Source organism: Heterodontus francisci, chromosome 1 (assembly GCF_036365525.1).
Source record: "Heterodontus francisci isolate sHetFra1 chromosome 1, sHetFra1.hap1, whole genome shotgun sequence".
Classification (NCBI taxonomy): domain Eukaryota; kingdom Metazoa; phylum Chordata; class Chondrichthyes; order Heterodontiformes; family Heterodontidae; genus Heterodontus; species Heterodontus francisci.
In genome coordinates this window covers 122,881,628-122,891,390 of record NC_090371.1, presented here as the reverse complement: position 1 = coordinate 122,891,390, position 9,763 = coordinate 122,881,628, and positions in this window count along the sequence as shown.

Below are 9,763 nucleotides of genomic sequence, written 5' to 3'. Positions count from 1 at the left end.
ATTCACAAGAGGTCAGAGCTCAAGGCAGGCAGAGTTCTCGGAGAGCTGTAAGGCTGGAGGAAGTTACAGAAATAGGGAGAGGCGAGGCCATGGAGGGATCTGAACATAAGGATGGGAACTTTAATTTTGAGACATTGCTGGGCCAGGAGTCAGGGATGATGGGTTGAACAGGCCTTGTTACAATTCAGATGCCGGCAGTAGAGTTTTGGATTGTAAGCCAGTCACCCATTTACCCCAGGTACCTTCCCCCAAATATTGTGGAATCTTGCCTTACTCTTGATATCAATGGCACATAACAAGGACACATAAAGTATTTGTTCTCACAAACTACTTTATTTACCTTCTACCCAAACTATAAATGACTTGGATGAGCTGGGTTAGCAAGTTTACCAATGACACGAAGGTTGCTGGAGTTGTGGATAGTGTGGAAGGCTGTTGTAGGTTGCAACGGGACATTGACAGAATGCAGAGCTGGGCTGAGAAGTGGCAGATGGAGTTCAACCTGGAAAAGTGTGAAGTGATTCATTTTGGAAGGTCGAATTTGAATGCGGAATACAGGTTTAAAGACAGGATTCTTGGTAGTGTGGAGGAACAGAGGATCTTGGGGTCCATGTCCATAGATCGCTCAAAGTTGCCACCCAAGTTGATAGGGTTGTTAAGAAGGCGTATGGTGTGTTGGCTTTCATTAACAGGAGGATTGAGTTTAAGAGCCACGAGGTTATGCTGCAGCTCTATAAGGCCCTGGTTAGACCACACTTGGAATATTGTGTTCAGTTCTGGTCGCCTCATTATAGGAAGGATGTGGAAGCTTTAGAGAGGGTGCAGAGGAGATTTACCAGGATGCTGCCTGGACTGGAGGGCATGTCCTATGAAGAAAGATTGAGGGAGCTAGGGCTTTTCTCATTGGAGCGAAGAAGGATGAGAGGTGACTTGATAGAGGGGTACAAGATGATGAGAGGCATAGAAAGAGTGGATAGTCAGAGACTTTTTCCCAGGGTGGAAAGGGCTATCACCAGGGGGCATAATTTTAAGGTGATTGGAGGAAGGTTTCGGGGAGATGTCAGAGGTAGGTTCTTTACACAGAGAGTGGTGGGTGCGTGGAATGCGCTGCCAGCGGTGGTAGTAGAAGCAGATACATTAGGGGCATTTAAGCGACTCTTGGATAGGTACATGGATGATAGCAGAATGAAGGGGAGGTAGTTAGTTTGATCTTAGAGTAGGTTAAAGTTTCGGCACAACATCGTGGGCCGAAGGGCCTGTACCGTGCTGTACTGTTCTATGTTCTATGTTCTATACAGATATACTCACTGTACTGGTAGTTGGTAACCCCATGTGCAAGAGTTTGTCCTCAGGTGGTCGGTACACCGAACGAGTTCTCTTCACGTCTTCAGTGACTGACCAGGTCACTCTTCCCGACTACAGCAACAATGTCCTTGTGGGTTGTGGTTTCATATACCTTTCTGACCCTAGTCCATCAACATATTAGGTAATAGAGAAACATAGAAAATAGGGGCAGGAGTAAGCCATTCGGCCCTTCGAGCCATTCATTATAACCATGGCTGATCATCCAACTCAGTAACCTGTTCCCAATTTCACCCCATACCGTATGATCCCTTGAGACTCAAGAGCTATATCTAACTCCTTCTTGAAAACATGCAATGTTTTGGCCTCAACTGCTTTCTGTGGTAGCGAATTCCACAGGTTCACCACTCTCTGGGTGAAGAAATTTCTCCTCATCTCAGCCCTGAAAGGTTTACCCTGTATCCTTAGACTATGACCCCTGGTTCTGGACTTCCCCACCATCGGGAACATCCTTCCTGCATCAACCCTGTCAAGTCCTATAGAATTTTATAGATTTCTATGAGATCCCCCCTCACTCTTCTGAACTCCAGCGAATATAATCCCAACCGACTCAATCTCTCCTCATACGTGAGTCCCGCCATCCCAGGAATCAGTCTGGTAAACCTTCGCTGCACTCCCTCTAGAGCAAGAACATCCTTCCTCAGATGAGGAGACCAAAACTGCACACAATATTCCAGGTGTGGCCTCACCAAGGCCATGTATAATTGCAGCAAGACATCCCTGCTCCTATACTCGAATCCTCTCACTGTGAAGGCCAACATACCATTTGCCTTTTTTACCGCCTGTTGCACCTGCATGCCTACCTTCAGCGACTGGTGTACGAGAACACCCAGGTCTCGCTGCATATTCCCCTCTCTCAGTTTATAGCCATTCAGATAATAATCTGCCTTTCTGTTTTTGCCACCAAAGTGGATAACCTCACATTTATCCACATTATACTGCATCTGCCATGCATTAGCCCACTCACTCAACTTGTCCAAATCACCCTGAAGCCTCTCTGCATCCTCCTCACAACTCACCCTCCCACCCAGTTTTGTGTCATCTGCAAATTTGGAGATATTACATTTAGTTCCCTCATCTAAATCATTAATGTATATTGTGAATAGCTGGGATCCGAGCACCTATCCCTGCAGTACCCCACGAGTCACTGCCTGCCATTCGGAAAAAGATCCATTTATCCCTACTCTTTGTTTCCTGTCCGCCAACCAATTTTCTGTCCATCGCAATACACTACCCCCAATCCCATATGCTTTAATTTTACATGCTATTCTCTTATGTGGGACTTTGTCGAAAGCCTTCTGAAAGTCCAAATAAACCACATCCACTGGCTCCCCCTCGAATGTCTCGAATTGGGTCATCCGATTGGGTTTCAGTGCTTTATCAATCCAACTAAAGCTATACAAGACCACCTGCATGTGGTCATTTCCTGCTGTCAGCAGCAGGGTGCGGTGGGGGGATCTTAGGTGCATACCAGCAATGGATGTGATATCTGCTTCTTGCAAACACAGGAAGAAAGCCATTACGCATATTCCAACAGGCCATTGTCCATGAGAGTTGCAGTAGACAGAGTGTTTGATGTTGTAATAGCCTGGAGCTACCACCTTAGTGGCATGTCCTGACTTGTCTGTGTGTGTGTGTCTCTGTATGTGTGTATGTGTGTGTTTTTGTTCAGTTACACTGTCTTTATTTTTTTAAAGTCCAATATGAGCCCCAGCGATGATGTCAGAAATCTTTTCCCTTCATCCCAATGTCCTCCGCATTCCATGTTTCTGCCAACCATAGTCAAACTCTGCACACAAGATTATCAAGTCCCAGTTTACAACTGCAATAAACACATTTCGCAATTTGATAAACTGTTAAAACATAAACTGAAATCCAGCAAAAACTGCTCCAAGCAAATTCTCTTCTCTTTGGCCTCCTTATCTCGAGAGACAATGGGTAAGCGCCTGGAGGTAGTCAGTGTAGTGTGGAGCAGCACCTGGAGTGGCTATAAAGGCCAATTCTAGAGTGACAGGCTCTTCCACAGGTGCTGCAGAAAAATTTGTTTGTCGGGGCTGTTACACAGTTGGATCTTCCCTTGCGCCTCTGTCTTTTTTCCTGCCAACTGCTAAGTCTCTTCGACTCGCCACACTTTAGCCCCGCCTTTATGGCTGTCCGCCAGCTCTGGCGAACGCTGGCAACTGACTCCCACGACTTGTGATCAATGTCACAGGATTTCATGTCACGTTTGCAGACGTCTTTAAAGCGGAGACATGGACGGCCGATGGGTCTGATACCAGTGGCGAGCTCGCTGTACAATGTGTCTTTGGGGATCCTGCCTTCTTCCATGCGGCTCACATGGCCAAGCCATCTCAAGCGCCGCTGACTCAGTAGTGCGTATAAGCTGGGGATGTTGGCCGCCTCGAGGACTTCTGTGTTGGAGATACGGTCCTGCCACCTGATGCCAAGTATTCTCCGGAGGCAGTGAAGATGGAATGAATTGAGATGTCGCTCTTGGCTGACATACGTTGTCCAGGCCTCGCTGCCATAGAGCAAGATACTGAGAACACAGGCTTGATACACTCGGACTTTTGTGTTCCGTGTCAGTGCGCCATTTTCCCACACTCTCTTGGCCAGTCTGGACATAGCAGTGGAAGCCTTTCCCATGCGCTTGTTGATTTCTGCATCTCGAGACAGGTTACTGGTGATAGTTGAGCCTAGGTAGGTGAACTCTTGAACCACTTCCAGAGCGTGGTCGCCAATATTGATGGATGGAGCATTTCTGACGTCCTGCCCCATGATGTTCGGTTTCTTGAGGCGGATGGTTAGGCCAAATTGATTGCAGGTAGCCGCAAACCTGTTGATGAGACTCTGCAGGCACTCTTCAGTGTGAGATGTTAAAGCAGCATCGTCAGCAAAGAGGAGTTCCCTGATGAGGACTTTCCGTACTTTGGACTTCGCTCTTAGACGGGCAAGGTTGAACAACCTGCCCCCTGATCTTGTGTGGAGGAAAATTCCTTCTTCAGAGGATTTGAATGCATGTGAAAGCAGCAGGGAGAAGAAAATCCCAAAAAGTGTGGGTGCGAGAACACAGCCCTGTTTCACGCCACTCAGGATAGGAAAGGGGTCTGATGAGGAGCCACCATGTTGAATTGTGCCTTTCATATTGTCATGGAATGAGGTGATGATACTTAGTAGCTTTGGTGGGCATCCAATCTTTTCTAGTAGTCTCAAGAGACCACGTCTGCTGACGAGGTCAAAGGCTTTGGTGAGATCAATGAAAGCAATGTAGAGGGGCATCTGTTGTTCATGGCATTTCTCCTGTATCTGACGAAGGGAGAACAGCATGTCAACGGTCGATCTCTCTGCACGAAAGCCACACTGTGCCTCAGGGTAGACGCGCTCGGCCAGCTTCTGGAGCCTGTTTAGAGCGACTCGAGCAAAGACTTTCCCCACTATGCTGAGCAGGGAGATTCCACGGTAGTTGTTGCAGTCACCGCGGTCACCCTTGTTCTTATAGAGGGTGATGATATTGGCATCGCGCATGTCCTGGGATACTGCTCCCTCGTCCCAGCACAGGCATAGCAGCTCATGTAGTGCTGAGAGTATAGCAGGCTTGGCACTCTTGATTATTTCAGGGGTAATGCCGTCCTTCCCAGGGGCTTTTCCGCTGGCTAGAGAATCAATGGCATCACTGAGTTCCGATTTTGTTGGCTGTATGTCCAGCTCATCCATGACTGGTAGAGGCTGTGCTGCATTGAGGGCAGTGTCAGTGACAACATTCTCCCTGGAGTACAGTCCTAGGTAGTGCTCAACACAGCGGTCCATTTGTTTGCGTTGGTCAGTGATTCTGTCCTGATTTAGATTTGAGGGGGGCGATCTTCTTGATGGTTGGCCCAAGAGCTCTCTTAATGCCATCATACATTCCTCTGATGTTTCCGGTGTCTGAGGCCAGCTGAATATGACTGCATAGGTGTTGCCAGTAGTCGTTTGCGCAGCGCCTGGCTGTTCTTTGTGCAGTGCTTCTGGCTGCTTTAAGTGCTACGGATGTTAACTCGCTAGGGACTTTCTTGTAGTTCAACAGTGCAATGCGCTTAGCGGCTATGACAGGTTCCAGCTCTTCATTATGAGATTGAAACCAGTCTGCATTTCTCTTCGCACTTTTGCCGTAGGTGGTCAAAGCTGACTCATAGATGGCGTCTCTGATGTGGGCCCACTTGGTCTCAGCATCCCCCGTGGGAGTGTTTTGAAGGGCTGTTACAAGCTAATTTAGAAATTTTTGTAACAGCTGTGGGTGAGAAATTCTGCTCGTGTTGATGCGCGGGTGGCCCTTCTGCTTGGAATGATGCAACTTCTTTGGTCTGAGCAAATAGCTGAATAAAATCATTGCATAAAAATTTTCCCCTGACAGCATCATGACTGATGATAATTCTTCTATAGGAATTTCTGTATCCCATAGAAGTTTAGGACCGTACTTAATTCTAAGCCGACCTCTCTTTCTGTTTCCATCCTTTCTTTTCCCCAGAATAATTGTTCTGAAGCTGGCTCCTCTTTTGTTCTGAAGGAATACCCAGCAGGATTCAGCCTCCGGCGCAAATTTTGACAGTAATTGTTGGGTTGTTTGTCTATTGGATCATTATAGTCAACAAGGGAAAACAAATAGGTTAGCAACTTTACAAAAGTAATGCACACAGGAATTTAAATTACAGCACTAATCTATTGTTACAACCAGGTGAAAAAGGTGTCTAGGGGTCTCTTTCAGTCTTCACCTGGTCTTGTTGTAACAGAGTTTTATTTTTAAATGCGCTGTGTTTTGAGTTCCCCTTTGGTGAATCCTTGTTCACCGCTTTCCAATTATAAGGCAAAGAAATGAGCACAAACAGGCCTTCGTAGGTTTAAAGAAGAAAAGTGAAATTTATTAAAACTTAAACTCTAATTTGGATAATGCCTACGGATATACGCTGCACCCCACGCTAGCAAGAATTCGTGATACGCACGTGCAAATAGGAAAAGAGCAGAAGAAAAATAAAATGGAGATGTCTGAGGCAATATCGTAAGTGTTTCTTGTCACTCTGCTTCGAGCTCACTGTAGTCTTTTTGTAGGTAGTCTTGCTTTTCATTGGGGCCCAGTATTTTTCTTAATCCTTGTTCACTGTGGGAGACTTTTCTCTCTTGGGGTTCCTGTGTCTTCAATGGGTCTTCAGTTCCGTGAGAAAGAGATGAGAGCAGGCAGGAGAGGCTCTTTTCAATTCAGGAGCAAACAGTTTTCTGAGTTCAAATTCTCTGTGGCAAGTTCAAATTCAAAAATCTCCAACAGCCAGTTAGTCATGTGACTAAACTGGTTTGACCACATCTGTTTGTGTATTTGGTTATCTTAGCGGTTAACCGGGAATGCTAGCCTCTCCACCTTCAATGTCTGGTAATCAAAGGTCCATTGTGGATTAAATTATGGCAGGGAGTGGCCCCTTTGTCCTTTTCAAGTACTCTCAGTTACTATGCAAATGTCTTTCCAGTCAAGGGTCTGGTATTTTTTTTTAAAACAAGTTCTTCCATTACTCTGGTAGCAGTTTAAAAATCAATGTTCATCTGGCGAAATTAATGCCTCATTCTTAGCAGGGGGTCTGCATGATACAATACATTAAAATAGTATTTTAACTCCTCAAGTTACAAGCAGAATGAAAATGCTGCGCCATTTAGAATGGGTGCATTTCAACCATCATTTTTTTTTAGTTTCCAGTCCCGATTTCCAGCCTAGTTAACTGCAAAAGAATGGCCTTCTCAGTCCCCACCCGAACAATGCTAGAAAAATACACAGAGAAAAGGGTTCCTGCACCAGCTGCTGCCACGTGCTATGTCTCTTTATATCCAAGTGAAGTGCTCTCACTAAAAATGTTTCTGCAATATCATAGGCTCTGAAGGGTTCAATATGGCATATGTGCACTCATTCCACACCGGGTTTTGTGCCATACCTTATTGGTTTGGGCATCCTGCTGTAATCTAGGATGTCTGACCAGATACAAGCATTAGGCCCAATGGCTATTGGTGACTTCACAGCCTTTGTTAATTCGGTCCTTTGCCTGCTTCAAGGTTGCAGCTGCAGCTGCAGCTGGTGGCAGATTGCAGTGAGGCTGTCCTTACTGAAACACAGATATCACACACATTGTTTCTCACTGAATTTCAGGAAGGACAATTGCTCCCTGAACACCTGGTGTGGATATGGTTTCCTGCTGGAAGTTTTTTTCCCCTCTCCTCCTCCCTCTTCCAGCAGCTTGTCCTGCTCTATGTGGCCACTGTTAATTTTCCTAGTCATGTTCCAAGGGGAACATAGGAAATAGGAGTAGGAGTAGGCCATTCAGCCCCTTGAGCCTGCTGTACCATTCAACTGGATCATGGCTGATCTTCTACCTCAACATCATTCTCCCGCACTATCCCATATCCCTTGATATCTTTAATACACCTGTGAGTGAAGCTTGCCTGTGGGTAACTGGTTTGTGCAGAAGCCTTGAAGTTAGCAAAAAGTCCTTCTGCTTCTGTGACACCACTCCCTGTAAAGTTTTGCAACTTGAAACAGCTATAGAAAACCCCAAACACTTGTAGAATCATAGCAATAGCAAGAATAAATCAAACAACAGCTAACCTGTATGTAGTTGATAATCTCTTTAAATAGCACTGCTGCTGAACACGTTTTCAGCTGTGTGAGGTTAATTAAGATCTTGGCTGGTGTATTGAGATTCAAAATGACACCACTGACATCAAATCAGCGTGCATCACGATCTACCTGCTCTGCATACTTTTGGCGGATGTTCAATTTGCACAGACTAATGCCTGTGCCAATATGACATCTGTTGCAATTCGTCCCACATGTGTGCCAGCGTGCTGCAGACGCCATTTTGGAGCTCTAAGGCTTCTCAACCTGTCGACTTCCACATTTCACTCCAGTGCATTAAGCTGTATGTGTACAACCCCTTGGGAGAGGCAGGTTGTCAATTTCAAGATGTTAACAAGTCAACTAGAGTGATATTGATGTGGGTTTGCAATTTAACTTTGGGTCTACAGGTATCCCAGCCTTTCTGAAACTCGCCAGTAAGAGCAAAGCGATAACACAGTGGCAACTGAGGGGGATGAAGACACAACAGGGAAATATACCAATAATAACTCAGTACTCAGAGCTGCTTTCCTGTCTGCTTGTGTGAAAGGGTTCATTCACAATACTTGCACTGAGGTGACTTTACACACTTTAAAGGGTGGCACAGTGGCGCAGTGGTTAGTGGCGCAGTGGTTAGCACCGCAGCCTGACAGCTCCAGGGACCTGGATTCAATTCTGGGTACTGCCTGTGTGGAGTTTGCAAGTTCTCCCTGTGACCGTGTGGGCTTTCGCCGGGTGCTCAGGTTTCCTCCCACAGCCAAAGACTTGCAGGTTGATAGGCAAATTGGCCATTATAAATTGCCCTTAGTATAGGTAGGGGAATATAGGGACAGGTAGGGATATGGGATTAGTGTAGGATTAGTATAAATGGGTGGTTGATGGTCGGCACAGACTTGGTGGGCTGAAGGGCCTGTTTCAGTGCTGTATCTCCAAAAAAAAAATCTCCACCTTTGGAAGCTCAGCAGTCTGATCTGAATTTTAGAGCTTTTATATAACAGATCAGCATGGGTGCCACTTACGCTGTATTACTTTGGAACTGAGATGAGAACCAAGGTAACCAGCAATAAGAGCAGCAGCAACAGCAGGAGCAGCAGGAGTTGCATCAGCAGGACCAGCAGCACCAGGAGCAACAAGAGCAGCAGGAGCTGCACCAACAACCTACAGCTCACAGACCAGCGGCTCCATGGGAGAGGGGATCAGCAGAGGTGCAGCTCAAAGAAGGCCACACCCAGAACACAGGGTCTACAGACAGAGATTACACTTCCTCTCTATATCAGTACACCAGTGTCTCAGGAGGCTCAGGGTGTTGTATCAGGTGGGGGCAAACATTTACAGCCTGCTGGACCAAGACCTGCTACCAACTGGACCTCATGGCCATGTTTTACCAGTGGCTGTCAGAGTCACCACCGCCCTCAATATTTTTGCCTCTAGATCCTTCCAGGGCTGTGCCAGAGACATTTGTAGGACTTTACAGTCGGCCTCAAACAAATACATATGACAGGTGACTGATTGCTTCTTTGTCAGGGTCGGCAATTATCTCCACTTTTCCTGCAATAACACCAGTCAGAATGAATGGGCGCTTGGATTTGTGGTTCTGACCGGCTTCCCTCAGGTGCAGGGCATCATCAACACATAGCAATTAGGACACCCCTAGGTATCCCAGGAGTGTTCGTCAACTGCAAGAGCCTCCACTCCACATCAATGTGCAGCTGGTGTGTGACCACAGAAAGATCTTTATGCAGGTTGTTGTATGTTGGTTTAGTGCACTGTCACCTT